Source organism: Anabrus simplex, chromosome 2, assembly GCF_040414725.1.
Source record: "Anabrus simplex isolate iqAnaSimp1 chromosome 2, ASM4041472v1, whole genome shotgun sequence".
NCBI lineage: Eukaryota > Metazoa > Arthropoda > Insecta > Orthoptera > Tettigoniidae > Anabrus > Anabrus simplex.
Window position 1 is genome coordinate 974,811,064 of NC_090266.1, and position 17,463 is coordinate 974,828,526.

Below are 17,463 nucleotides of genomic sequence, written 5' to 3' on the forward strand. Positions count from 1 at the left end.
CTTCCTCCTATTTTCTCCGTAAATACTCGCTTTGGAACTCTATCCTCTTCCATTTTCATCACATGTCCATACCATTTCATTTTACTGGTCTCTATCATGTCTTGTAGTTTAGGGAATACAATTCTCTCTCTGATTTCAATGTTTCTGATTTTGTCTCTTCATATCTTCCGGGGCCGATGACCTTAGATGTTAGGCCCCTTTAAACAAGCATCATCATCATCATCATCATTATCGGTACAGTGAAAATAATACCCACTTGCATTCACTGTCCTCTTCTTACAGGGAGGTTTAAATAATAGATGGATTTATTTGCAGTGTTAAGAAGGTAGTCAAAACATAATTCCAAAGTACCTAGCTCATAAGTAGGTAGGCTATTAGGTTATTCTGTGTCCTGTATTAGTTTAATCAGTCAGTATTTTTATAACTAGTTTGACAGTTAATTATTAAACTCAGCTCTTCAGCCTACCTGCCTGGCTGAGTGGCTAAGACTGTTGAATCGCTGGCCTTCTGACCCCAACTTGGCAGGTTTGATCCTGGCTCAGTCTGGTAATATTTGAAGGTGCTCAAATACATCAGCCTCATGTTGGTAGATTTACTGGCATGTAAAAGAACTCCTGTGGGACTAAATTCTGGCACCTCGGCGCCTCCGAAAACCGTAAAAGTAGTTAGTGGGACGTAAAACTAACAACATTATTATCTAGCCTACCCTATGACAATGAGTCATGCTCATGACCGCACTCTCACCGGGAAAATTGCCCATGCGGTCAGGGGCACATGGCTGTGGGCTTGCATCTGGGAGATAGTGGGTTCGAATCTCACTGTCGGCAGCCCTGAAGATGGTTTTTTTGTGGTATCCCATTTTCACACCAGGCAAATGCTGGGGCTGTACCTTAAGGCCACGGCCGCTTCCTTCTGTTGCGATACTTGGTATAATTAAATATGAGTATGTATTTCGAAGTACTTGCAGCAATCGCTTGACAAATATCAACAAAAGTTCGATACGAAGGAAGCGAAAGACTCCCAAAAATATGTGCTGGTATGCCGCACAGGGAACTTAGCAAGCAGAGCGCAGGGAAACGTGAAGTACGGGGTAATGGCAGTATTCAAATGTCATGCTTCAAGTAACCACAATCAGTGCAGATAACATCCCAAGCCGTGTGTCGATTACAATTATGGGCCTTTTCCCATGAGGAATTTCCGCGGTAGGTACATACTAAGCAAAATGAAAGGGAACACAGTAATGAGATCTCCCAAAAGCACAGGTTTAGAAAAATGAACAGATGTATTGAAAAAACATCAAAAGAGATAACAAATGTTTTCACAACAGAGAGTAAAAATGGACCGTTTGATACACCATAGAAAAGGGGAATCATACAAGTTATTGATAGGTCTTATATTGGTTAATACAGGCACTAAAAAAGGGTAACCACACAAATTACAATAAATCTTTGGTATACTCAGGTACGAGATAAGAGCAATAGGAATAAATTAATATTCTCATTACATTCAAGTTCCAACATGACAACGTTTACATGAAATGCCGTGTGAAAACAACAAGAAATTTTGAAAAGGAACAAATAAAAGTTATACAAGTTGAAAGGAACTTTCCAGTACCTAAAAGGGTACGCAATAAAACGACATCATATCCCCCAAAATCTAACACACACTTGTTTAAGACAGGAAGATTCTAAAACATTCGAAATGTAAACAGCAGACGCAGTGCGAAATTGGCAGACCACAATATTACCAAATTTCATTAGTAAATTATGAGAAATCATGAATGGGAGACGAAAAGGAGAGTGGAAAGAGGAGCAGGAAAAGAAAACCTAAAAACAAACAGGAGGGAAAGGGAAAATTAAGTAATGGTCAGGCTGTCAAGTCCCACTTCAAAACGAGGGAAGGCAAAGTTCATGCACAACACTTTAGAAGTTGAAGGTGACCGTGATATCGCTAGTCCAGAACACTTCTTTCTTCACATTTCCACCACAAGTCTAAAGTCAATAGTTTGGCACAGCGTAATTTCGTAGAGTCCTGAAGGGACTAGAGTTCGAAATCCAAGCAATAGCAAAGCCCATGTAGAGAGAGAGAGAGAGAGAGAGAGAGAGAGAGAGGGCAAAATTGAATGGATGATAATAATAATAAACGTCTGCTCACCCAGTACGTAGAGAAGAATGAAGTAGAGTTAAAAATGTACACGGTCCAGCCATGTACAATGCTCAAGCTCCCACTGCCGATTACAATATATCAATCACACCTGACCGCTGGACAAGAGAAAGCGGCGAGTATATATACGGAAGTGAAGCGAGCTCGAGAAAATACTGGAACCGGGTGACGTCATGGTGATTGTGCGTGGAGGGGCAACAGTCCAAGCAGTGGTGAGACAGACTTGTAAGCTGACAGTTCATGAAGCAGCGTAATATAATGTGCACTGAATCGGAGCGGAGAAGTATGCGTAAGGTAAGCGAAGTTGAGCTCGTAACACTTCCCACTTCTAGCCCTCTCCTATCTCATCATCGCCATAAGACCTATCTGTATCAGTGCGACGTAAAGCAACTTACTTGATTTATATTTGATGTGTAGGCTACTTAATTGTGGACAAGGGTATTCTTACATCTGATTCTGTATATATAATGGAGTTGCAAATTTCAGAGAACTGTCGAAAACCATACAGTAGTGTATAAAATTTGAGTTATGTCAATTCTTCTTCTTATTAAATTTATTAACTAAAGTTTTGTACTGTAATACAGTGGTCCTCAAAGTGGGGGGCGCAGAGAGTGATAAAGGTGGGCACTGACTCTGATTGAAATATTTATATTTCATATTCAGTAACAAATATTGCTATCCTCAGATTCTCACATCCATGAACTTAGGTAGGAAGCTTTTCCACCATTCAAGACTAATAAACTCGTACTTTTGCTGTCTTATTTCACAAGAATTGACCAGTAGATCCTGCCAGCACGTCTTTTGAAAAGAGGTGCGAGTAACGTTTCCCACACAGCACTCTTTCACTCACTACCTGCAGCGGTATCGCCTTACCAAACATTTAACAACCACTAATGAAAATAAGCCGCTTGACAATGTGACCGCTACTTCCTTACAAGAATAGATTCTTCTATTTCCGCCATTGTCGACTCGATTTCAGCCAGGCCTTTGCAGTCAGTTCAAAGACAGCGAGTGAACAGGTGAATTCTAGTGCGTGTTTAGTGGAAGAGGTTATCCCGATTTACATGAAACTGATGTATCGTCATACCCATTGATAAGTGGCTTATTAGCAGTAGTAAAAAGAGGCCCCATGGAAGTGATTTTATCAAGCTTGCCCTCTTTTGAAAATATTCATTTCTAATACAGAACAAGATAAGAATGTAATCAAAGTAGTTTGTTCTTCCGCTTCTACTTCTGCTCCCACCAGCAACATTAATTCTACACCCAAAAGCAAAGTGCGTAAATATCAAGACGATTGTCAGATATTAGGCTTTACCAGCATTCTTTTTAATAATCGGAAACGACCTCGATGCATTCTTTGTTTGGAGATTTCAGCTAAAGACGGTTTGAAGCATGTGAAACTTAAGAGACACTTGCAAACAAAACATCCAGACTGTGTAAGTAAACCTATAGAATTTTTAAGCATCATGAGCAACAAATAAAAAGACATGTCAGATTCCTTAGAAAATATGCAACAGTTCCAAAAAAGCGCTAAGAGCATCCTTGGAGGTATCCTATTTAATTGCAAAATCCAAATCGCTACATATCAGTACCAATAACTGCACATGCAGCCATTGTTTTTTAAGTACCGTAATAGTTAACTTTCAATACCTTGGACTAATACAAATGATTGAATTTTTTCTTGCAAAAAGTTGTTTAACTGTGATGTGCTGTAAGGGTAGCAAATTGTGTGTTGTTGCTATTGTTGCTTCTATTATTGTTATTATCATTATTATTGTAACTGGTAGTTGTAGTAATTAGATAAAAGCAAATACTGTAGATCTAGTGATCCGTTTTTGTGTGAAGTAGCCTATGCCTGTGCTAAGAAAGGAAAGAAGAATGGGAGGGAGGGGGGCGCTAGACATTTCATGTTTCAGAAGTGGGGCGCAACAGAAAAAGATTGAGAACCCATTCTGTAATATAATAAGCATGTATAGTACTGCACAAGTACCTATTTTTTCCTGCATTTCAATTTTTATAACCTATTTATTTTGTATTATGTATTTACCGTGAATATAATGAAACTGCAGGTTATAAATTTCATCTTCTTTGTCCGTATTGAAGATCTACTTGTGATACAAATTCTTATAATTTTGTTAATTACCACCTATTCAATACGATAAAAACGTAGTACAAACTTACACATTTATTAAGATGTTTATATGGTACATGTTTCGCTCTTTTTTCGTGAGCATCATCAGCCAGCTATTATTCACTGAAGGTTGTATAAGATCATGAAACAATTCTTTTGGATTAAGATTATTCCTATAAAACTAATTGACAAATCTTATAATATTTTACAAGTCATATAACAATAAAATTTTAGACAAAAAGTTTTAAGTTAAAGACATAATTTTATTGTTATATGACTTGTAAAATATTATGAGATTTGTCAATTAGTTTTATAGGAATAATCTTAATCCTAAAGAATTGTTTCATGATCTTATACAACCTAACGTGAATAGTAGTTGGCTGATGATGCTCACGAAAAAGGAGCTAAACATGTACCATATCAACATCTTAATAAATATGCAAGTTTGTACTACGTTTTTATTGTATTGAATAGGTGGTAATTAACAAAATTATAAGAATTTGTATCACAATTATAATGAAACTTCCAAGTTCTTTGAAGTCATTTAAGAAAAGACTAGGCAAACAATTGATAGGGTATCTCCCACATGGGCAATAGCACCAAATGCAGATGATTGATGATTGTGTGCACAGATATTTTTCATCTAACTCAATATACTTATTTAATGGAGTTGTCACTGTGGTGGGAAGGCTTTGTAACATCAAAACTTGATGTGAAGAGGAGAAACTTGAATCTTAAAGGTAGGTGTTGCATAGGAAAGCAGTTCATAGAATGAAGACGTGATGACAGCAGCGACCATTGAACGTTGTTGCTGCTGTTTATCAGTACATACTTCACAGATGCAATAGGAACAGTGACTCTAATGAGCCGTGAACCGGCTCGCTGTAGTGATTCAGTAACGTGAACGGAATCAAATTAATCGATTCAGTAAAATTAAATAAATATCCGATCACTAGTGCCCACCACGTATGTCAAAATTTTCTTGCATTTCTGTGGGACATCCTGGTTCCGCACTGTACCTCTCTCACATTGGTAAAACCCATTGGCTTGTTGGATTCTCTTTCCAATTTCTTTATTTATTGTTTCATCTTTTGCAAGTATACTCTCCAAATATTTGAAGCTTTTCACAACTTCTGATTGTTTTCCATTTACTTCAATATTCCCTCTTCCTTCTCTATTACCTCTTCTCCACACTGATTTTCATTCCATATTCCTCTATCTCTCAATTCCATGCAGTAACTCGTTCTTGTACTTCCATTTTGTCTTTCCCCATATTAGTATGTCATCTGCAAAGAATAAGGCCTTTGTCTTTTTGCTTCCCATATTTGTTGTACACCTTTGAGGACTTCATCCATGACTGTGATGAAGAGTAGAGGGGATAATACAGTTCCCTGTCAAAGTCCTGTTTCTAAATTGAAGCAGTTTGTTTGTCCTATCTTACTCTTCACACTTCTTACACAATTTTCCTACATGGCTTTGGTCATTTGTACTTCTGCCCTGCCTATCCTCTTTTTTTATCAATGCATGGTACAGTCATATGCCTTCTGATTATCTATAAATGTCATCACTAAATACTTCGTGAACTCGCATCTTTTCTCCATCATGTTCCCTAATCCAAAAATTAGATCAAAAATTGATCTATCTCTTCTAAATCAATACTGCTCTTCCCCCATTTCCTTTTCTAATTTCATCCTCTGTCTTCCCTCCAATATCCTCTCAAAAATCTTTGCTACATGTGAAATGAGGGTGATTCCCCTATAGTTGCTTCATTTCTTCTTATCAACTTTCTTGGATACTGGGATTATCAGACCCTTCCTGCAATCTTCTAGTATTCTTTTTTCTTCCATACCACTCAGAATAAGCTGTATATCCAATGTAAATGTACTGGTCCTGCTGCCTTTGTCCTCTCTGTAGCCACCTCATCCACACCTGATGCTTTGCCACTTTTCATCTTCCTTTATAGCTCCTTTTATTTCCAGTATTGTTATATCTTCATTTTGGTTTTCTTCCATCATTTCTTCATGTTCATGCTCTTCCTCCATTTCTTTGAATTTGATATTAAGTAATTTAGCAAAATACTCCTCTCATTGCTGGAGAATATCCTCTTTCTCTGTCAAAATTTGTCCTTTATCTGTCCTTATAAATTGTGTGTCTTCTCTCCTGTTTACTTTGCTTTTAACCAATCCATACAACACTTACTTCCTTTAACATCCTTTTGCAAAGTTTCTATGAAGTTTTCCTACCACTTCTGATTATTTTCATGTAGAATCTTCTGACATGCTGTCTTTGCTTCATGATACTTTTGTCTACACTCTATATTTGTGCCTCCTATCCAGCTCCTCCATGCTTTTTGTTGTTCTTTCACTGTGTCCCTTAATTTGTTATTCCACCAGGGTGTCTCCTTTTCCTTTTTTGCCCTGTTATCTACCACATGTATCTTCTGCACATTTCACCATTCCTTGTTTGAACTTGGCCCACTCCTCTTCAACACTACCAACGTCTCCATTAGGAATTTGTTTCTTCAGTTCCTCTCGGAGCTTACCTTGTGCTCCCTTTTCCTTTAATTTCCAGCCTTTTTCCCTTGTCTTTTTAAATTTCATTATTTTTACAAAGTCTTATAGCTTCTACAATTTTATGGTCTTCAAAATTTTCTCATGGCATAGCTGTCACATCTTCCAAATATCATTATTTCTCTCTCTCTTGGCTACAATCAGATCAATCATGGTTTTTGTTCCTCTTTGTCCCCATTCTTATCTAAATATTTTTTGATCGGGCAAGTTGGCCATGCGGTTAGGAGCGCGCTGCTGTGAGCTCGCATCCGGAAGATAGTGGATTCGAACCCCACTGTCGGCAGCCCAGAAAATGGTTTTCCGTGGTTTCCCATTTTCACACCAGGCAAATGCTGGGGGTGTACCTTAATTAAAGCCACGGCCGCTTCCTTCCCATTCCTAGGTCTTTCTTCTCCCATCGTCGCCATAAGACCTATGTGTGTCACTGCGACGTAAAGCAACTAGCAAAAAATTTTTTTTTTTTTGGCTGTTATTTTTTTCTGAACCGTGTAATGCCTACTATTAATCCATTTCTCTACTGACACAAGGGTGCTGTATCTGAACACCTTCAAATACCACCAGAATGAGCCAGGATCGAACCTGCCAAGTTGGGCACAGAAGGTTAGAGCTTTACTCTGCGAGCTACTCAGCCTGGCATGTATAATTGTGTGTGTGTTCTGATTGGATCATCCTCCATTAAATTAGTATAATAAGCAGTTCATGTATTTTTCATAACAAAAGTTATGTCGGAAGCGGGAGCAACCCCCTGTTTGACACATTATTGTAATTGGCATGAATCAATGGTTCAGATATTATAGAATTCAACTGCCATATGAAGCATTCCAGAATGTCTTGTCTGTACAAAGCCATGTTGAAATTCAAATAACACAATCTTAATATGGTTATAAATGCTGTTATATAATATATGTTTGTATACCTTAGCTATGCTGTTGATTATGCACACAGGACAATAATTAGTCACAAAACTGCCTGTCTTAAAAATTAGCATGCTTATTCTATTATTGTAAAATACTTGTGTAGTATAGTAGAGGTATCCATAGAAACCTTCTTACTAGAATTCTGTTGTAATTAGGATAGGCTTAACTGCTGTTTAGAAATGTGTAATTCTCGTGTATTCTTTTGGTATTCAGTAATTTTCGGCAGTTTTTATCCTATTAGGGTGTTGTAGGATAAAAATAGAGTACAACTAAGTAGTATTGTAGTGTAGTAGTATATTAATTACCTTATTGTCATTTGGTCCTTGTGTACTATCCTAGACAATATTTCTTTCCTTTCATTTTTTTTTGCACATGATTAGTTATTTTATTTTTCCTTTTCTTTTCATTTTTCCGTAAAGAATGGTTAAGGAGCGCAAGTGTAGGAACTGTGGGTGTGACCAGGCATTAAGGAGTATGAGGGAGGAGTTGGAGAGTTTGAGGGAGATAATTAGGATTCTCTCAGAATACAGTAGGTGTAAAGGAGGGATGGGAAGGAAAGGGGGGGAATTATAGAAGACAGGTGGTCTAATGTTCTAACGAGAAGGAGATTGCAGGCTAAGGGCTCTATTCATTATCAGAATTCAGGACAGGTGTCTGCGAGAAATCAGTATGAGTCAATGCAGGTAGAACAACAGAGGGAAGATGAGGAACAGGGAACTGTTGCTGAGAAGTGTGGAAGTAGGAGGAAGGGATAAGGTTAGAAAGGGAAATGTAGAGTAGAGGATAGGAAAAGACAGGTGGAACAGGGTCATGGAAGGGAGAAAAGGGAGGAGGAAGTAGCTTCTGCAACTGTCAGGAAAGTGAGGGCTGACCAGGAGGGGATCAAATGAGGTGGGTAGGATTGAGGCTCTGGTCATGGGGGATATACATTGTGTTAGACATGTGGGAAAAGTGTGTGGAGGAAAGGGAACCAGGGTAGAGTTTTGTCTAGGAATTAGGTTGAGGCAGATGTTGAAGAAAGTAGAAGAGAAGGAGGAGGGGAAGGAAAAGGTGGTAGTGTTTCACATTGGTACCAACAACATAAGGCAAGCAGGTATAAGTACCAACATAGTTGGGGATGTGCGGAATCTGGTAAATGCAGCATGGGTGAAGTTTAAGGAAGTGCAGATTGTTATCAGTGGAATACTCTGTAGGAGGGACACTGACTGGAGGGTGATTGGGGATTTAAATGAGACTATGGACTGGGTATGTGGGAAAATGGGAGTGAGATTTCTTGATCCTAATGGGTGGGTAGGAGATCCGGATCTGCACTCAGCTTGTCTTCACTTAAACCACAGCGGTACGTATAGAAGTTAGGAAATTTGTTTTGAAGGGTCATAGGGAGGTACATTCAGGGAAACGGAGTGGTCTGTTGAGCAGTGATAAGGGTACAGGGATCTGGAAGTCATGTAGGGATGTTAGTGTTGAACTGTAGAAGTATTGTAAAGAAAGAAATAGAATCAAGTAATTTAAGGTGACACTCCGGAGATAAAAAGATGTTTTTACCTAATGCATGGATTTTCACAAAACTTTGTGGGAATGTCGCCTACATAAAAGTATCATGAACATTTCCTTCATATACAATTAATAGTTTTTCCAAAATAAAGTTTTTCTTTTGAAATGTTTAATTCCATTTTTTCATGAAATTAATTAACATGTTAATATAAATTCGTAATTAGGTAGATAATATTTCTTTTAAAAGCACTTCATATCGATTTTTCTGTACATAACTTATATAAGGAGATATATCGTGCTAAAATTTGTGTAATTTTTACGTTCTAAAATTTTCGACTTAAAAATCCCTACTACTTGAAAAAATTCTGGAATCAAAAATTCTATATGCAGGTTTGTTAATATAGCTGTGATACATATACTATACAAATTTTGTTACATTTAGCAGAATATTATGGACAAAAAATGGGTTTCACAAGTGAAATTACAACTGGCAAACAAAGCATTATTACAGTGATAAATTGTTTGAATTCACCGAAATAATTTCCGGACAAGAAAAAAGAAACTCAGTCCTTTCAGTTTCAGCCATTAAAAAATTTCACCAAAATATTGATGTAGGCCCTATACTTACCAGGTATTGTAATAGGAGTAATGAAAAATAAATTATATAATGGATGCAGAAATATTCTCACGGAACTGGAGTGTGTATCGTAGAGACAGGATAGGAATGGTGGGAGGGGGAGTATTCATTCTGGTGAAAGAAGAATTTGTAGCTACGAAAAAGTTTAAGATGACAAACCTGAAATTTGAGGTGTAAGGCTCGCTTCTAAAGATAATATGCAACTTGATGTCTTTGGAGTGTACCGACCGGGAAAGGGAAGCGCTGATGCTGATTCAGAATTATAAAGCAAGCAGGTATAAGTATTATATAATTATTTGATATTTGCTTTGTGGGAAATGACATGGAAAGTAATGTGAATGTAGTGGGAGATCTGAATTTACCAAATGTCAATTGGGAAGGTAATGCGAACGACAGGAAGCTTGACCAACAAATGGCAAATAAGTTTATATGGGAAGGACAGCTGATTCAGAAAGTGATGGAACTGACTAGAGGGAAGAATATTCTGGACGTGGTGCTGGTAAAACCAGATGAGCTCTACAGAGAAACCGAAGTACAGTAATCGCCACGTAAGGCCATACACTAGATAGATAGATAGATAGATAAAGAATGGGTGATCCCTGCCTTCGCAGGGCTCCGCACTTAGGTCTGTGAAGACCCTTTGTGTCCCTTCAACGGGTTTGCCTAGTCCAGCCCTAGTGCTCCTATAAAGGGTACCAGTGTCCGGATGTTGGCATTCCTGATGTCTTCCAGGCTCACAAAATGTGAGCCAAGATATTGATGTCTAGTGCTTGCAAGAGCCTCGCACTGACACAACACATGCGCGGAGGTCTCTTTCTCCCTACCGCATCTTCTACACATCGGATCCTGACTGATTTTCATGATGTGTAGGTGTCTCTGTAAGGTATTGTGTCCTGTCAACAGTCCAACTACCATTCGCATCCTGGTCCTATTCAAATTTATCAGGACCTTTTTATAACTTTGGCTGGGCCCTTTGATAAGTTCACATGCCTGCCTTGCAATGGTTAGCCTCTTCTAAATGTCTAAGTGAGACTGGTTTGTCCACTAGGATATTACCAGTTTCACGCTTTGGAGTGACACTCCTAGGAAGGGCTCTGGTCCTATGAAAGGACCTTTTGAGCCTTGTTTCGCTAGTTTGTCAGCTTCTTCATTTCCACTGATACCTGTGTGCCCAGGGACCCATAATAGGGTAAGTGAGCTAAGTTCACATAGCTGATCTAACATCCTTTGGCATTCCCATACCATTTTTGATGTTCTAACTGCGCATAGTGCTTTTAACGCTGCCTGGCTATCACTGCAAATGGTGATGCATCTTCTATGTCCAGGCATGTTCCGTATATATACAGCACAGGCCAGTATTGCATATACTTCGGCCTGGAAAACAGTAGCATACTTACCCATGGGAAGGGAGAGCCTTGTCTTAGATCCCCAGACCCCGGCGCCTGTGCCCGTCCCTGTCCGTGAGCCATCTGTGTACCATGTACAGCCCCCAGACCTAAGAGGGGCCCCAGCATCCGCGGCCCACTCCTCCCTTGTGGGTATAACCACTGTGAACTTATAATTCAGATTAAAACTAGGCTTCATCAGGTCCCCGATCATCATTGTCATTGGGCAGGTCTGGTGAAGCCTTGTAAGAATAGAAGCATGACCTCTATTCGGATTCTTGAAGGACCATCCTCCGAGTGACCAGAGGCGGTAAGCACTCATTCCCGCTATTTCCTTAACGTATAAATGTAAGGGGGGAAGACCTAGGATGGCCTCCATTGCACATAATGCTATTTGCTTTACGTCGCACCGACACAGATAGGTCTTATGGTGACGATGGGACAGGGAGGGGCTAGGAGTGGGAAGGAAGCGGCCGTGGCCTTAATTAAGGTACAGCCCCAGCATTTGCCTGGTGTGAAAATGGGAAACCACGGAAAACCATCTTCAGGGCTGCCGACAGTGGAGTGGGGTTCGAACCTACTATCTCCCGAATACTGGATACTGGCCGCACTTAAGCGACTGCAGCTATCGAGCTCGGTTTGCACATAATGGTGTGGTATCCAGTGCCCCTGTTATTTCTAGACCATACACTCAAAAGTAAATATCTCCGCCCGATTCTCTCTCCATTATTATTATTAATTTTTTTTTTTTTTTTTTTGTAATGACTGATCACTGATGCCAACCTGACTAGTTACATATTAAAATCACCAGACATAACAAACTAACTTCAATGTAAGTATCGATAATGAATGTTCCCCTACCCTAGTAAATGACAAAAGTTGAGATGAAATAAATAAAGATATTCATAATTAAGTCGGTTTTCACGCTCAATGAGGAATTAAGGAATTAAACACACTTTCTCACTCAAATTAATGTTACATATTTCTGTCTTTATTTTGATATACAGTACTATAACCATATTCTTGAAAAGAGGGATGTCTGAAACGATGCAATTTATTTAATAAATCTCTGCAGTGTGATTTTCAAAAGTTCCAGACATTACTCAATGCCTTTCCTTTCTTTTGCATGAATATTTCCTTCTCTCTTCAATAACCAGTAAAGGAGAGAGATTATTGGGCATATTTTCAGCTTACAGGCTGGTTATATCTTCAAGCTTATCCAGGAAACATATAGGAGCACTAATGAGCCAAGCTATGTGAACGGAAATTACGTCAGCTTTCAAGCTCACTGCTTAATTGGGAATAATAATGTTATTAGTTCTACTAACTACTTCTACGGTTTTCATATATGCCGAAGTGCCGGAATTTTGTCCTGCAAGAGTTCTTTAGTGTACCGGTAGATCTAGACATGAGACTGGCATATTTGAGCACTTTCAGATACCGCCGGACTTGAACCCACCAACCTGAACTAGTCATACATTCTCTCCTTCACTCGCTTAGATTAATTTCAAACATTTCCTGCCTTTATTCTGATGTATGCGTTACCATAACTGTATTCGTAAAGGGAGGGGGGAGGGAGAGAGAGAGAATCTAGATTGTATAATTTATTGCAATTTCTATAAGTTCAAGGACTTACTACATAGGACATGTCTGTCCTTAATTTTAATAATAATGCCAATACCTTTACATTGCTCTAATTACTTTTACGGTCTTCGGAGACACCGAGGTGCCGGAATTTTGTCATGCAGGAGTTCTTTTACGTGCCAGTAAATCTATGGACATGAGGTTGATGTATTTAAGTACCTTCAAATACCACCGGACCAAGCCAGGATCAAACCTGCCAAGTTGAGGTCAGAAGGCCAGCGCCTCAGCCATCTGAGCCACTCAGTCTGGTGTCCTTCCTTGGATGTTGTCGTTGTCTTCTGCTTTCTTTAATAAGCAGTAAGGGATGGGGGGCATTTTAAACATATTTTCAGCTTTCAAGTTGGTGTATCTCAAGCTTACAACATTAGGGAAACCCAGGAAATGTGCAGGGGCACTAATGAGTCAAACATCATTACCAGATTTTTATATATATTGGCTTAAATCACATAAAGACAGGCTGTGAGGCAAGAATGGGATAGAAAAGAGGGCTAGGACTTAAAATGAAAATAAGCAGTCGTTGACTTAATAAAGGTACAGCCACAGCATTAGCCTGAAATGAAAATGAGGGAACAAAAAAAAAAAAATCAGACCTGCCAACTGTAGGGTTCGAATCCACCATCTCCTGAAAGCAAGCTCACAGCAATGTGATCTAACTGCACAGCCAGTTCACTCAGTTTCTTATGACGCATAATAGGCCTTCCACATGGGCTTGCTTTCTCTCAAACTACACAGTTTGGACTTCTGCCATAGGGCAACCCACTTAACTGTATATGGATCTTCAGTTCTTCAATTATGCATGTATGTAAGAACATTATATACCTTAATGAAAGATACTTCCCTAGTCGGTTATCTGATTGGTGCAGGTATAACAAATATATTTGGGAAGAAATACTGTTATTTTATATTTACACTAGTGTCCAAAAGTTAAGCATAATCGCTAAACGAGGCCATGCCACCTGATAGGAATGTCAGACGGATTGCTGAGCGTACAGAAGCTGACTCACAATGTTACACAACTTGTCCAAAAAACAGTGTCAGAAAGGTTCTGATAGCCAAGGTACACCTTTGACAACAACTAACAAAATGTACTATTAATAGGGTGTATGGTTACCCGTAACGGCCACACATGCTTCGCAGCGACATGGCATGCTCTCTATCAGATGGTCTAAGGACTCTTGTGGCAGTCGATCCCATTCCTCCAAAAGGGTAATGCGAAGGTCGTGGAGGGTCCTTGATGGAAGCTGACGGGATGCATTTCGCCTCCCCAATGCATCCCAGGCATGTTCTATAGGATTCAGATCCGCAGACCTTGCTGGCCAGTCCATGCGATGAATGTCTTCCCCAGCCAGAAATTCATCCACCAGAGCATGGTGGAGGCTGACGGGATGCATTTCGCCTCCCCAATGCATCCCAGGCATGTTCTATAGGACTCAGATCCACAGATCTTGCTGGCCAGTCCATGCGATGAATGTCTTCCCCAGCCAGAAATTCATCCACCAGAGAAGTGCGGTGCGTTCGGGCATTATCGTCCATTAAGAGGAAGTCTGGACCAACCGCACCTCTGAAGAGTCGAACATGTGGTCTCAGTACCTCATCCCTGTATCTCCGAGTGTTAATAGTGTTCCTCGGACCACCCATGAAGATGTGCAGGTATGTACAGTCATTCCACATGATTCCGTCCCACACCATGGCGCCGCCGCCACAACCACCATACTGGTCCCATTCCACGATGTTCTTGTAGTTGTATCGACTACCGGGTTCTCTCCAGATTAATGTGCGACGGGAATCGTTCTGCAAACTGAAGCGGGATTCATCTGTGATGATAACATGCCTCCATTCATTCATGGTCTAGTTTCTGTGTTGACAGCTCCACAGTAAACGGGCCCGTCTCTGTGCTGGAGTGAGCAGGACACACACCGCTGGACGTTGTGCAAACACCCCCGCTGTCCTGAGCCTCCGGTACACAGTTTGCCGGGAAACAGCAACCCCTGAGACGGCTGCAAGCTCTGCTGTCAGTTGTCTTGTAGGTGCACTCCGATTTCATCTGGTGGTTAAGGCCAGATATCGGTCCTTCTGTGGGGTGGTGGTCGACCTGGTACTGGCCTACGACTAACATCTCCTGTGTCTCAAAGTCGTCTCCAAAGCCTGGAAATGACACTTTGTGGCACATTCAAGGATAGGGCGACTTCGGTCTGTGTCTGGCCTGCTTCCAGGCGGCCGAGTATTCTACCCTGCAAAACTGAGTCCAGATGGCGTCATTGTGCTATTATGTTGTCACGTTCACCACGATGCTACACTCCGCACACTATAACAGGGCAAGCACAGCTGAGGGAATATGGGGCCTGCAGGCACTGGCTGTGTTTACCTTGTGGTTACGCCGCTAGTCAAAGCAGGGAACACTCCTTTCCTATACAGAGCACACACGTAAGGTTGGTAGATGCATACGTCGTGCAATTTGCGGTCTATTTCCTGTTCCCCTACTTACTCTTAACTTATGCTTAACTGTTGGACACTAGTGTATTTACATCATAAAGAAGTCATGTTGTCATAGCAATAACAATATGCAATGAAATAAATGAATCCAAAGAGATAAGCATAATTTACTATATTAAATATTAGTATATTTTAAGGGATAGGCTATGTAGTAATTATAATAACAACAAAAGAATGTAATAAGGAAAAAGGAAATAAAAATAATTAAATATAAATATAATTTACAACATCAAGAGCCACTCCATGGCCACTGAATTACAAAGCAGGGGTATGAATAAACATAATAAACATGAGTACTAGTATTTAAAAAGCAAAAAGCGAACTCATCTCTGTACAAACCATGAAGGCCATTGGAAGGGTGGAAGGTAAAGGCTTCCACTAGCCATAACGTTGGCACTTGGTGGGGTAGAGTGGTGGTTCTACGCACGACCGCCTTTGCCCCCAGGAGTTAACCTGGTACTTATTTGTCATACGCAAAACAATCCTTCCAAATTACGTTAAATCCCTGTCACTCACGTTAAGCCTACTATGGTGGTGAACACGTAAATAAGAATGCCAATGAAAGTATTTTCCTTCTGGACCTTCATGCCGGACAAATGTTTTGTTTGAAAACAAATTTTTTCACTATAATATGATTGATTTATAGAGCAAGACCACTACGCAGTGTGTGTCTCATAGCTATCGAGATGGAATTGGTAATGTACTATGTATCTGTACAGCCTCCATAAAAGACTTTTCACAGTTACCTCTCAAGTGACACTTCAGCTGATTGACTACGCTAAAAAGACTATGGACTTCGAGATTGGCATTCCTGAAGATGGTTTTCCGCACTTTCCCTTTTTCACACATTCATTCAAGACTAGTCTGTATCAGTGCGACAAAAAACGAATAGCAATATATGTAACTGATCTCTCTTATTTCGTTATTAATTGCTTGTAATTTTTTAACCAATTGAGCCCTGCATATTTTTTGGATTGAAACTGTATTGGGGCTGGGATTATTTTGGAGGAAATAAAGTGTCGCTTCATATCGTGACAAATTTCTTACTTGCAAGACCATTAAGGATTTAAATATTACATGAAAATAAATGGCTTTCATACCACGAACTGCGGAACAAGGAATACATTAAAAACATTTTATTTTATCACTGGTCCGTACTCGGTCTGCCTGCTGAGCTTTAACACAGTCTTCTCCTTGCACTTCCTCTTCAATTTCCACATCTATTTGTTCTTCAGGAACATTGCTCTCACTATTACTAATATTACTACTAATTTCACTAATAAAATGACATTCCTAATCAACATTACTTTCTAAAAGGGGTTATATATCTGTAAATTTCAGTTGTTTACTGGCAGCCATCTTGTTTACAAGTGAGTCTCAAAGTATAGAGATAGCCCACTCAAACTAACATTACCAAGCACACTATCGATATACATTAGAAAAGAGCATATAACATTGCAAAGAAAGTATCCGTACACAAATAAAAAATGCAACTCACTCTGCCATCTGTTGAGCAAAAGTTGAATCACGTAGCAAAGTGAGACAACGGAACAGTTCCGTGGTCCGGCATTTGGTCCACAAAGACGAAGCACAGAACGGTTCCGTGGCTAGGGCCCAATGAGTTAAACTGATATCCAAGCCTCTAATTTTTTTCTCCTGAGACATTTTTTTGCTATTTGTTTTACGTCGCCCTGACATAGATAGGTTTTATGGCGACAATGGGAAGAGGAAAGGCCTAGGAATGGGAAGGAAGTGGCCATGGCCTTAATTAAGGTACAGCCCCAGCATTAGCCTGGTGTGAAAATGGGAAACCACGGAAAACCATTTTTAAGGCTGCCGACAGTGGAGTTCGAACCCACTATCTCCCGGATGCAAGCTCACAGCTACGCGCTCCTAACAGCATGGCCAACTCGCCCGGTCTGAGACTTTTAAAGAGGACAGTCCATGTATTATCATAATGAAGAAAGACCGTGAAAGTATTAACATAAATGCTGTGTTATAGGAAAATAAGGATCATGATGAATATGGA

The 17,463-nt window shown here is 39.9% G+C and overlaps 1 protein-coding gene across 5 annotated transcripts in view; it reads left to right on the forward strand.

The window, feature by feature from the left end:
* LOC136863230 (E3 ubiquitin-protein ligase RNF34) overlaps positions 1-17,463 on the forward strand; it is a 349,689-nt gene that overhangs the window by 19,724 nt on the left and 312,502 nt on the right. Inside the window, exon 1 of one of the 5 annotated variants that reach the window (XM_067139603.2) lies at positions 3,543-3,599. The exons of 3 other annotated variants lie outside the window; for them this stretch is intronic. The gene's annotated coding sequence lies outside the window, so the exon portion shown is untranslated. Of the gene's footprint in view, positions 1-3,542; positions 3,600-17,463 lie in introns of those variants that run through there. One more of the 5 variants, XM_067139601.2, reaches the window with a different exon arrangement.